The 13,827-nt window shown below is 38.1% G+C and overlaps 1 protein-coding gene across 33 annotated transcripts in view; it reads left to right on the top strand.

Annotated features, from left to right (window-relative positions):
- FHIT (fragile histidine triad diadenosine triphosphatase) overlaps nucleotides 1-13,827 on the top strand; it is a 1,534,178-nt gene that overhangs the window by 621,962 nt on the left and 898,389 nt on the right. The gene's annotated exons all lie outside the window — the stretch shown is intronic.

Here is a 13,827-nt window from a genome sequence, read left to right as displayed (position 1 = left end):
TTGGAGTTCAAAATGTTACAGGAATACACACAACTTCTAATTTGATGATATTTTGTTAAGATAAATCACTTTAACAGCTCCTCATCAAAGGGTATTTTTGAAATCTGATTCTCTGTTTCTTTTTTCCCCACCTTAAATTCTGGAACTCAGTGGAAGCTGTTTTGATAGGCACCATGTAACCCAAATGACTGCAGTAACCCAAATGAATTCCTGTTAATTCATTTTGGCATGGTAGGTAAATGCTCCCCAAACTCTCTCTTCTCCCAAAGCCACATGATTTGTGGGACTTCTGGAAATGTGTACTGTGAGGTAGAGCCAGACAATTCTCCTCCAAATAGCCCAAGTTAGAGTGTGTCAAAACTGAATAATTTCTGTACGGAAAGTGCCCTCTTCTGCAGTGTATTTGAATGAACAAACTAAAGATGAATCTCAGAAGGCTCATTTCATGTTCCTTTCTGCCATTTTCATCTTGTTTCATAGCGTAACGTATGGAGGAGCTACTAACTTTAGCGCTACACAACATGGGGAGGGCCTGATGAATGTACCTGGATTTTGAATTGTTTTCCTATAAGGATTAAGCTTCATATGCTGGTTATTATGTGTGTGTTGGAATTTTGTAGCAAGTGGATTCATAACAGCTTGGTGGCTGTTTTTCCTGTCAATATTCTTTGGGGACTTTGCTTGGAACTAGTGCCTGCTCTGGGGCTCCTTGCTGTCAAAATAATGTAAAAACCAAGGAAGGAAAATACATCTCAGTCTGTTAAGTCCGTCATCTTCCTCTAAGACTATCTCTAATTAGGTTCGAGAAATTTTGAGTAAAGAGAAGATGAGCCTCCAAACTAGAGGGTCGTGATGTAGTTTAATGAGAGTGAGGGGAATTGGGAGGCAATTAGGGAGCAAAATCTTCTAGGGTCTGTAAAATGTCCATTTGATTTTTCAGAGTTGGCAAAAATGTATTTGTAATGGAAAATATGTTGTAGTTTGTGGGGTGCTATGCTTCTCCTTTATTCTTATCAGTGGACTGAGCTTTTCAGAAAGGTATTTAGGGATTTCATGACATGAGAGGTGAACATATTCTAACCCTGGGCTCACTGTAATTCAGGTAGAAACTAGACTACTGCTGACTTCCATGGGGTTAAGATGAACTTCTATGATGAAGCAATAGTATTTCCCTAATTCTGTCCATTTTGTCCCCCTGGCTGAATGCTTCTTGGAAATCATGCTAGTTTGCTTCCTCCTGGAAGCCTTCCCTGATTCCCTTAAGGCTTGACTAGGAGCCCTTTTCCTATCATGTGACCATATCCTGTGCTCTGCCCCTTTGTGTTTAAGTCATCAGTCACTTGGCTGTGTCTTCCTAACTTGAGTGCAGGGTCTCTGCCTCATTCACACTTGGAGCTGTGGTACACCATGTGAGTGTGGGCTAAATATGTGTTGAATTAATGTATTTTTCTAGATGGACTTACTTTACTAACAGAATGAGAGTTTTTAGGCATGCACAGAGAAATTGAAAAATAAATATTTGTTGATTGGCTTTCCAGTGCTTAAGTAATTCCCTGCTGCAAGGCAGCCACCTCTAAAAAAGCTCATTAATGGTTTGGGATATTATTTATAACATGAAAACAGTTTTCTGAAAGTGCATATATATTATGCCCTGTTTCTTCGCAAGTGCATGGACTCCATGAAAAATAAAAAACACAAGAATAACATCCTATGAATTACTGGAAGAAACAGCATGTTGTCAGTTATTTTCTGCGGGTGCAGCATAAAAGTGGTGGGCAAGGAGGGGTTCTGGTTTTCTGCTGTGACAATTAGTGGCAGCATTTATAATAAGAATTTTGATTAACTTTAGAATTCATGAAGCAGAGAATTGAGTCTGAGTAGATGCCGTTTGAATTAGACCCTTGATGTCTGCTAAGGAGGTTTGATCTAAAGCATTCCACAGAGTTCCTCCCCTCTTGCAGACTTGAGCAAGAAAACTTTCGTTCATAATATTTAAAAAACCATTTACAATTTTAAATGGTTAGCTTATTAGAGAAAAAACATTTTGCAATTGATTTTTAAAGCTTCAAATTAAAAGAGGACTCCTTCCAACAGTCTTGGAGACATCACTGTTCACCTGTGCTAGCAAGCCCAGCAACTGAAGTTTGTAAATTTACCCAGAGTTGAAGAGGGTCAAGGCCACAGACTTATACTTACGTAATGCATAAGAAGATGATAAATTAGAATGCCAATGTGTTCGTTCTCCAGGAGAAATATAGCTGCCAAGTTACATTCATGTTTGCTGGTCAGCACTTTCTCCAGTAAGAAGTCGAAGTGGCAAATTAAATTACAATAAAAAAATATACTGCTTTGGTGAAGGTGTGGGGGAAACAAATAGTATCATATGCTATTAATAGAAGTTTAAATTGCTACAACCTCCTGGGAGGTTTACAGTATCTCAAAAATGTGCATATCCTATGCTCTTGCCATTTTGCTCTTACAGAGTTACCTTAAAAATAAATCCCCCCATGTGGACAAAGCCATATGAAGAAGAGTGTTCCTTATAGCATAACTTGTATTTGCAAAGGATTAGAAGAAATCTAAATGTCAATTAAAGTGAACTGATCAAATACATGGACTGTGATGATGCTCAAAAGAAGGACGTAAATGTATATGTACTATGGAGAATGGTCTCGGGATATGTTATTCTGGGGAAAGTGAAGGAGAGAACTGTTTATAATGGGCTTAATCCCCATTGTATTCACTGGCAGGAATTCACACAAATACATGTGACTGATTCTGCAAAGTATGTTTCTGAAGTGCAGGAAAGAAGTGTTTGGGCCCAGAAGGAAGACTCACCTTTCAATCTACATGCTTTGCATAGATTTGAATATATTCCCCTGTGCTTAGTTGGGTTATGCTTTTTTTTCTCTTTATATATAAAAAGGTTAATTTGACATTCTTAGTACCAAGAAAGGTGGTCTTGTTGCTGATGGTCTCCTACCTGGTAGAACCCATAGGCCCCAAAGAGGAGTCTTTCTCAGGAGGATGTCTTTATCATTCTGTCTTGGACTCATGAGGTTATTGTCTCCCATATGTGCCATCATCATAATTATGACTGATTTTTCCTGGAGCTGAATGCTGATTTCTTAAACTTGGGAGACATTTGACTTTCATAAGCAACACGTGTACAAGTCATTTCTTTGGGTAAGGTGTGTTTGGTGTAAATTACAATCCCTAGGCCAGGAATGATGGCTCACACCTGTAATCCCAACACTTTGGGAAGCTGAGGCAGGAAGATCACTTGAGCCTGGGAGGTTGAGGCTGCAGTGAGCCATGATCACGCTACTCTACTTCCTCCTGGACAACAGAGCAAGACCTTGTCTTAAAATAAATGAATTAAAAAATGATCACTAGAGGAATATGTCCAAATGCAGTCTTGGACCCCACCCCAGAGGTTCTGACTCAGTTGGTCTGGCGTGGGCTCAGGGATCCCTAGCCTGAGAAGATTCGAATGCAGATGATCTGTATATCCTTCCCTCCCTCCCTTCTTTTCTCCCTTTCTCCTTCCCCGTTCTCTCCTTCACCTCTTTATTTCTTCCTTTGAGAATTTTAGAGAGTGGTATTTTTCACATACTTTACGTAGGTATCAGTCATTTGCATATTTGCTTCTCTTATTCATTACATATATTTTAAAGAAATCAGTAGTAAATTGTTGGTAAGTTTATTTGTTCTGTGTCAGTTGATCTTTAGTGTATGTAGGGAGAAAAAACAATGTAGGGAGAAAAAAACAATGTAGGGAGATAAAACAATGTAGGGAGAAAAAACAATGAAAATACAATCAAGTTCAGCTTTGAGAGAATGGCCCCTCTGAGTGTCCAGCTTTAACGAGACCCAGATTACTTTATGCATACTCATCTTAGCCTAAATCCTTCTTGGTCCATGCGGATGATGGAAGATGGTAATTTGTCTCTAAGAGAAGGAGGAAAGAACATTTGAGTTGAGTTATGGACAGCTGACCTTTGGTTTTAATCACAACTGCTTTTAAATGGTGATAGCTAGGGAAGAGGCATGACACAAGAGTGGTGGAAAGGGAAAAAAAAGGAGAATGGGGATTATGTGATCTTTGGAGTTGGGCAGACTTGCCTCCTGATACAAATTTTACCCCTGCCTTAGGCTGTGTGATCTTCGACATAAGATGGAATTTCTTTGTGCCATGTCTGTGAAATCAGGGTAATAAGACCACCCATGTTACCATGTTCAGAGGATAAAAGAATATATGCATACCGCCTAGCACAGTGCCTGGCATTAGCAGAAGCTCAATAAATAGTAGTTAATTATATTAATAAAGATCAGGAAATGGAGGTAGAAATATTTACATGAGCTTTTTGGTGGAACTGCATGGCTTCTAAGGGCCTTCATCTCTGCCGTCAGGTTTTACCCCAAACTGTAGGGACAAAAAACATTTCTCAAAATTCCTTTATCTCAGTGAGAATCAGATGATTATTTTTTTTCTTTTAGATTTTTTTTTTTTTTTTAATTTAAGTTCCAGGATAAAAGTGGAGAACAAGTAGCTGGTTACAAAGGTATATGTGTGTCATGGTGGTTTGCTGCACCTATCAACCCATCATCTTAGTTTAAGGCCCAGGTGTATTAGTATTAGCTATTTGTCCCAATGCTGTCTGTCCCCTTGCTCCCCATCCCTAGACTGGCCCCAGTGTGTGTTGTTCCCCTCCCTGTGTCCAAGTGTTCTCATTGTTCAACTCCCACTTGTAAGTGAGAACCTGTTCCTGTGTCAGTTTGCTGAGGATGATGGCTTCTAGCTTCATCCATGTCTCTGAAAAGGACGTGATCACATTCGTTTTTATGCCTGCATAGTATTTCATGATGTATGTATGTTTATATATACATACACACACACCATGTTTTCTTTATCCAGTCTTTCACTGATGGACATTTTGGTTGGTTCCATCATTACTTTTCTTATAGAGAGCTTAGATGGAAGGAAATAATTTTTTATAAATTTGTAATTCTAGATAGAATGTTTGAATTTTGTTTTTTAGTTTTTAGGTTTGGGAGTACATGTGCAGGTTTGTTACATAGGTAAACTCATGTCATGGGGTTCATTATACAGATTATTTCATCACCCAGGTACTAAGCATAATACCTAATAGTCACTTTTTTCTGCTCCTTCTTCCTTTTCCCACCCTCCACCCTCAAGCAGGTCTCAGTGTATATTGTCTCCCTCTTTGTATCCATGTGTTCTCATCATCTAGTTATAGGGGAGCACATGCAGTATTTGGTTTTCTGTTCTTGCATTGGTTAGCTAAAGATAATGGCCTCCAGCTCTATCCATGTTTCGGCAAAAGACATGATCTTGTTCTTTTTTATAGCTGCATAGTATTCCATGGTGTATATATGCCACACTTTCTTTAGTCTGTCATTGCTGGGCATTTAGGTTGACTCCATGTCTTTGCTTTTGTGAATAGTGCTGCAAAGAACATAGATGTGCATGTGTCTTTATGGTAGAATGATTTACATTTCTCTGGTTATATACCCAGTAAGAGGATTTCTGGGTTGAAAGATAGTTCCATTTTTAGTTCTTTGAATTTCTTAAGTCTCCAGTTGATACTTCTTCGCCAAAGGTGAAGCTCAGGTTTCTGTTGTTGTTTTTATCTTTAACTTGTGCTCTAATCCGGAAAAGTTTACATCTGTTTATTTTGATGAGTCAATGATCAAGTCATGGAAACTATGAACTAGAGTGGCGGGACGTTACTTTGCAGTATCGCTGGCCTCCTACCCTGCTCACCTTTATTTATTCATTTTGACAAGATCTGGAAATACATGCAAAAGAACCCAGCAGTTTCTATTGCTTATCTTACTGTAGCCAGTGTGTTCAAATGAGAGGGATCTCAGATAATTTCCCCCTTTCTCTATGGTTCTGATTTTGGTGCTTATATGTGAATCTCAGCTGTGCCCTGTAAACCAGCATTCTTGAAAGTGTGATTTATGGGGCACTAGTCACTTGAGATTCTCCGTGAGAAGAAAATTCTTTTGGTTTAAAATGTGTGGATAATACTATATGCTCCAATGCTCTACTTGGAGAATTCCAATGTACATGAATATACTAAGGGCTCTAAGAAGTCCCCAAGGAGTGAAAACTAGTTAAACCCACATCACCCAAATTTATGCAAATCTGGAATTTAAAACAATAGTAAGACAGTGGTAATAATGCCTGCAATACTGTTTCACAGAACCCACTTTGGGAAATGTTTTTATAGGCCATGAAAAGGGCCCTAGGTAACTGATTCTGTCCTATTACTTATGAAAGGATCAAAGAAGAAAAAATAGGTTACTGGAAGTTTGTCTTGAAAAGAAACTGGAGTTAGAATTTACAGTGAAGTGTTAACTTTCTGTTCAGGTGTGCCTTTGGGTACCAAGCCTGGTTTAATTTGTAGGTTCACTCTGTTAACTCAGAGTATTAATGGGTCTTTCTTGCTTTCAGTGCAAGACTTTTTAAGTCTTCGAATTTCATTAAATATTCTGTTGCAGAATGTGTAACCAGCTTTGGATCTGAATGAAATATAACGTGAGTCTATGAATAAATAATTAAAATTGTGTATGAATAACTTGAGGGTGACTACTACTATGGCTTTATAATGTAAAGAGTTTCAATAAACTCCAACAAAATGCATCTGTGTCTGACTCCAAAAATTGCTTTCTGAAGATTGAAGTGGTAGATTTATTTGAGTGTACGCATTTCTGATTATGCATAAATGTGATGTTGTATAGTTTCAGGAGCATTCAAGTCCTGGATATCCTTTTCTAAAGCCTAGAAATTTTCAGAATTAGGTGTAGACCACTCAGTTTCAGCTTACTCTCACGTAAACTATTATCATATTTATTGACAAATAGGGAGGGATATCATCCTTTTTTAGATATTCCAATTCACCTAGTAGCTGTAAGTGTTCTCCTTTATTTTCTAATCTTGCAGAAGTAGAGGGAAAGGATTGTATTAAATAGTTGTGTTGATGCCCGAAATGATGCAAAACTAAGATGAAGGCAGCAAATGCAGAACAGATAAATTCAAAATGATTTGTTCAGATTAGGTTTATAGGCTCAAGTAGTTTAGTGGAGTGAAACCAGGAACCAGAAATAATCAGAGAGCCTCTTGCTTAAAAACAAACAATATATAGTTCAGGAACATGAGGGCATTGCTAGATATTACACTGTAAGAATCTTCATTCAGTAGCAGCAAAAATAAAAAAGGCAATGGGCTCATGGATAATTAGCATGATGCAGAAGTGAAAATGGCATCTCTTGGATCACAGGTGTGCAATGCGGTGCAGGACTTTGTAATTTCTTTTCCTTTTTTCCCTGTTAGATGAACACATACAATTATAGAAGGTAATAGATTCTGATAAATTTTTGATGCTATGCAAAATGATTGAACTCCTTCCTATCCAGTTGACCATATTTAATATAAAAGGGGAGTGCATTTGGGATTCCAAAGGGAGTAGTAACTTAAGGATGATCTAAAACAGTGCTTGATCCTAAATACATTTGTTTATTACTTGGGGAAATTTCTTTCTTTCCCAGAACCCAGTTACTGCTTGCCCAGGTCATGAGGGTGTGTGTGTGTGTGTGTGTGTGTGTGTGTGCGCGCGCGCGTGCGTGTAAAACAGATCTAAGGAGTTTTTCTGCTGGAAGGGGGTAATAGATAGAGGTTTACTGGCCAATGTTTAACAACTAGCTCTCAGAGGAAAAGAAAAACCTAATTTGTGATGCTTGTGAATATGCATTTCTGGATTTCTATGGTTCTCCCTCCATGGCCAATTTCAGGTTATCAGCTCATGTCAGCTGGTTCACAAAACGCTGAAAAAAAATAATGAGTTCTAGTATAAGCTGATGGGAGCTGGCTCTAGCACACCCCTGCTAGGAGCTTTCTTAGCTTTTGGTCATTCTATGGAACGGTTTTCTCTAAGGAACTATACCTATGGCTATACCTGCAGGTGTGAGAAGTTTGAAGGCTCTGGAGAATGCTTTTGGAAAATGACAGTCCTCTGTGCCTTTTGGATCATTTTCAGATTCCAAATTCTGTAATATTTCCCCAAGAAGAATATTTCCTAGAGCGCTGATGTGATTTAACTGGGATACTTTTACTACTGAGAGAATTTGTATACAATATCAAAATGTGGTTTGGGGGAAGGCAGCTGATTCTGACATACTAGCCAATGGTATCTGGAGATACATTTGCTCTTTGAGCATGGAGCCGTTGCTAGATGAGATCTTTGTGACAAAAGCTTTGCGTTATGGCAAATGCCTTGAACACAGGACACCCTATGATTCAGGACAGGGATTGTCAAATTACCACTGCCCACTGAATCCAGCCCACAGCATGTTTTTGAGTGTGCTCATAAGCTAAAGATACCTTTAACATTTTCAAATGGTTGAAAAAGAATAGAAAGAGGCAGAATAATTGGTGACACATGAAAATGATGTGAAACTCAAGTTTTAGTGACCATAAATAAAGCTGTATTGGAATCCAGCCTTGCCCTTTCATTCATATCATCTGTCTTCTATACCATCATATCATCTCTGGCTGCTTTCGCGGTACCAGCAGAATTGAGTAGTTGCAACCAAGACTGCGGAGCCTGAAGAACCTGAAATATTTACCATCTGGCTCTTTATGGAAAATGTTTGACAACCCCTGATCTAGGAAAAAAGTCTCTGAGGAATATGACCAGCTAGTCCAAGGTTCTGTTCGCAGCTGAAGACATAGCAATAGGAATGCCAAATTCATTTTTAATGGAATGGAAAGGGGTTGCATAAGACATGGAGAGGAACTGTAAACAGCTTGTGAAAATCATTAAAATATAAAAACAAGCCAGTAAGGAGAATAAGGAATTTCTCATTTTGCCGAAAACACCTCCTTTCAGATTCTTTTATTACCTAATACTATTTAAAGGAGGTTTTCTCCCCCTGTTTTCTTATGTTCACATGTTCTCATTTAGACGCTCGTCTTCTGATGCACTGGGACCATATTGCTTCTGACTCAAGCAGTAAAGAAGTATCATTGGTGATTGTAAGGGCTGGTTTTGAAGTCAGGAAGATGAGGTTTAAGTCCTAGTTCAGCTACCTTTTTGATATATGGTATTGGAAAAATTTCTTTGAACAATTCTCAACTTTAGTTTTTCTTACCTAAAAATATAGATTTGTTCTGAGAATCAAGTAGGATATTTAAATTGTTTAGTACAGGTTGTGACATAGAGTAAACCTACAGTAAAGGCTACGTTTTATTTGTTGCTGTTTGTACACCCCAAGGTCTTCCATACTTGTATGTGTTTATCTTTTGGGTTAAGCTTTCATCCTTTAAGTTTTAGCAGACAAAAATAAATCCTTAATTTGGCAGTATCTTCACATAGAGTATTTGGGGTAAAAAGAATTTGAATTCTATCTCCCGGAAATTGTTTTGAAATGAAACCCATGTGAGTGTCACAGCCTTGGTCAGTATTTTAAACTTTGGTCTGTTAAGAAGGTGGTATCCCCATTCATTGCTTCCCAAGAAGAGACTGCCCTCCAGTGGAAACAATTCTGGTAAGGGGAGAAAATCATTTTGGTAATTCAGGCTATCTGCTAATGTTTTATATAATTATTTTCTGTTAAAATAGACTTGCTTATGAAATTGAAGCTTACCTTCATGGGAGAAGGTCTTTGCTGCTCTGTGAATGCCACCAGCCAGCTCTGAGATCAGCATTCATTGATTAGACATTCATGCCTTTGATGACTAGTCACTCCCCACATGGGACAGGCAAGGCTTTATTCAAATGATTCTCAACCGTGGTTATGCATTAAAAAAACCCAAGCAGCTTAAAAATAACCTGATGTCTTGGTTGCACCCAAGTCCAAATAATCTCTATGGGATCTAGGCATCAGTACTATTATTATCATTTTGAGACAGGGTCTCCCTGTATCGCCCAGGCTGGAGTGCAATGGCAAGATCTCAGCTCACTGCAGTCTCCGCCTCCTGGGTTCATGCAATTCTCCCACCTCAGCCTCCTGAGTAGCTGGGATTACAGGCATGCACCACCATGCCCAGCTAATTTTTGTATTTTTTAGTAGAGTCGGGGTCTCACTATATTGGTCGAGCTGATCAGAACTCCTGACCTCAGGTGATCTGCCCGCCCTGGCCTTCCAAGGTGCTGGGATTACAGACGTGAGCCACTGCACTCAGCTGACATCAGTATTTTTTAAGTCCCCTCCACACATTTGATTCCAAAGTCCAGCCTGCAGCCAAGGTTGAGAATCACTGCTTCAGACCTTTAGTTTTTGAAACACATTTTTGTTTTTAAACAAAGTAAAGCCAAAATTCTGCCCTCACATTGCAGTGGTGTTTGCTCTTCTTAAGTGTGCATCAGTGCAGCATCCACTGTCACCTGCTTATATTGGAATCTCATCTCCAGGGAAATTCACTGATCCAATCTTATTTCATCAGCTTGCTAATAAAGAACTTTTCAGTAGTAAAAGAGTGTGATGAGAAATGAGTCTTTGACATTTCTCCCACTGTAAATCCCACCAGTGAATTCTGTTTGGGACCAATAATCACTTGGACTTTGATAACCTCACTCAACTTTGCAGAAACATTTGAATTTACCTGTCAAAAATGCATTTATGTAGGATGAATTTATAAAAGAATATTTTTATATACTTACTAATAGCCTTATGCACACACATGTTGCTTTTATCAGCCTACTGTTATATGTGTTCATTGTAGATATGAATCTAATCTTTTCCTTAATAGGAATCACTGTCGTTTTCAACTTCAACTGAGGCAGTTGAAGGATAATTAATTTTGTTAACTGTAAAAGAAAAATAATATCACCTACCTCCTAGAGTTCTTAAGAAAAGCGGAAGAGATAATATGTACAAAACAGCCCAGTGGCTGGCACTAAGCAAGCAGTCTAACGTTGTTACCATATCAAGACAGCATATGATAGAGGTCAAGAGCAAGGTACTAGAATTAACTTCTCTAGATTCAGCTCTCATCTAGACTACCTGTCAGTTCTGTGATGTTAGGCAAATTACTTACCCTCTTGAAATCTCCGTTTTCTTACCTGAAAACTTGTAGCTACCTTTTGTGGGGGGAGGGTGAGAGTTACGTATTTAATGTGCTTATCACTCTTCTTGGCATATGGTAAGGACCTTTTCACGTTAAGCAGGAATAATGTGTGTGTGAGTGAGCAAGAAAGAGAATGAGAGGTTGAGATTCCATATCTGTTCAGAGCTGCAAGGAACTTTGCCTTGCGTCTTGGGTAGTCTCTAAACCCACAGCACCATCTGGGATCCTATTGGAACTATGCAATCTCAGCTGCCACCCCAGACTTAATCAGAATCTGCATTTTAAAAGCTTCCCAGTAATTTGTGCACATTTGAGCAACCCTGTTCTAGTCCACCATTGACAAATACAGGACAAAATTGCTACTGCTTCCCTGTCATACACCCTTGGCAGGCATTACTCATCAATCATGGCCCTCCATCCCACCAGTGTCCTGCCTAACTACTCCAGACAGCCTCAACTAGTTGATAGGAATTGTCAGGAGAGGGAAACTTTTGTGAGGAAGTAGTGACTTGTCTGAGTGAGAAAGGTAGTGCATTGCCAAGACAATACTCAAACTCGGGGTTCTTAATCCTCGGTTCGGTGATACTGTGCATTATTTTACGTTGCCCTCATAGTCCATTCAGCAGCACACAACTATTGTATAGCTGGCTTTGTGCTACCACTGGAAGGTACAAAAAGGAAATTGATATTAACCATAGAGATAAAATGGGATTGAATATTAAGATGGAAGTTGAAAAGTAATAGGTTTAAATCAGCTAAAGATATTATTGGGATTAAAACTCAAAGCCTACTAGTAATCCCTGTCATCATAATTTAGGGATTATGATTTTTAAAAATCAGGGATGATTGAAAAAGAGATTCATTAATTTCACTGAAGTTCAAAATTCTTTAAAATCTTTTTTTCACATAAGCATTTACTCATTTACTCTTTAACAGGGCATGTAGTACTTGAGAGTGAAGTTGTCATTACATGACCATTGAATTCATTAGATAAAATTTCACAAAAACTAATTTTGAATAGGACATAAATTGTATACACTGTATGTACTGTATTTGCCTCAATATACGTTTTGCTTGAAATTTTAAACTTTAGAATTGGAACAAGCCTTGAGATTAGCATATGATACAGTTTTTGTCTCTTGGGAAGAGAGAAAAAATTTTATTCATCACCACCAAGAGATGTGTAGACATGAAAAACACCATCCTAGTACGGCTGAAATTTATCTTCACCATCAGGTCTGCTGTTGCACGGAGGCTGCTAGACATTTTCTGACTCATTACTCAAATGACTCATGCTCCATTTAGTGTGGTGGGAATACACGAAGAAGTGGCCAGATCCGACTGAGTAAGTAAGCAACTGGCCAGAGTTCCCTGCATTTTGTTACCTGGGCTGTTAATTTGTAGAGATCTCGAGACATTAACGTTCCTCTGAAGTATCTGCTGACATAGAGAAGCCTCTTTCTCCACTCAGGAGACTATGCCAACATTTTCCTTCTCCAATTCAAACAGGGGATTTCCAATTTTCATACCTCAAATTTATCTCAAGCTGTAATAATAGTTTAGCTAATGTAAGACTCTAATTTATAAGTATGTATATATTTATATGTATGTGTATATGTAGAGATATATATATGTATAGACACATGAATATATGTATATATGCATATAGTGTTATTTTAACCATGCTTATTTTAAGCATTCTAGTTTGTCAACATACACATTAACTTTCCAGAGCATTAACTCAGTCAACATACACATTATTTTTATGATCAAGAACTGTTCCTATACAGTCACGTACCACATAATGACATTTTGGTCAATGATAGAGTACACATACAACTGGTCTCATAAGATTATAATACCATATTTTTACTGTAGCTTTTCTATGTTTAGATACACAAATATACTTGTGTTAATTATCTACGGTATTCAGTACATTAACATGTGGTATGGAATTGTTGCCTAAAAGCAATAGGTTACAGCATCTGGCACATAGCCTAGGTGTGTAGTGGGCTATACCCATGTAGGTGTGTGGAAGTGCACTCTTACGATGTTTGTGCTGTGACAGAATTGCCTAATGATGCATTTCTTAGACCTTCTCATTGTTAAGCGAGGCATGACTGTACAGGTATGCTTGCCCCTCTGCTACTTACAAGTGATGGGTGAAAGGCTAATTCGCAGGTGCATGGAAACCAGAACCAAGGAGCTATAATAGCATTTCTTGAGATAACATTGAAAATCAGATCATAAAACCGCCTTTCTCAGTGTTTAGTTTCTTAGCCTGTAATTAATGTCCAAATCATACTGTATAAAAGAAGATATCTAGATAATGTTTCCTAGGAATTAGCTATCCCTAAAAGTAAAAGAGTAAAACTGGGCGATGTACCTGTATAACTATAGGCACATATACATAAATTTCTTGTGGCTTTCTTCAGCTGTGTTGGTGAATACTCCTTCAAAATGTTTTGTTTATTTTAGGATATTAACATGAGGATCAGCAATACCCATTTTCTTTTTAGGGTTGGCTGTTTTAAGTGAACTTTTGAATTTGTTTTCTTTTAAATTATTCTTAAAATATCCTCTTCATGACAAAACTGTGTGCCACATACAATATAAGCTAAATTGATTGATTTCTAGCAAAAGAAAATATGCAGGTACTTTATAAGAAAAGTGTCTTGTTTCCCATGTTAAACTATAGGTTGAATAACAAAAGGCAGATGATGTAAATA

This window comes from Callithrix jacchus, chromosome 15, assembly GCF_049354715.1.
Source record: "Callithrix jacchus isolate 240 chromosome 15, calJac240_pri, whole genome shotgun sequence".
NCBI lineage: Eukaryota > Metazoa > Chordata > Mammalia > Primates > Cebidae > Callithrix > Callithrix jacchus.
This window is presented reverse-complemented; position numbering and strand designations above follow the sequence as displayed.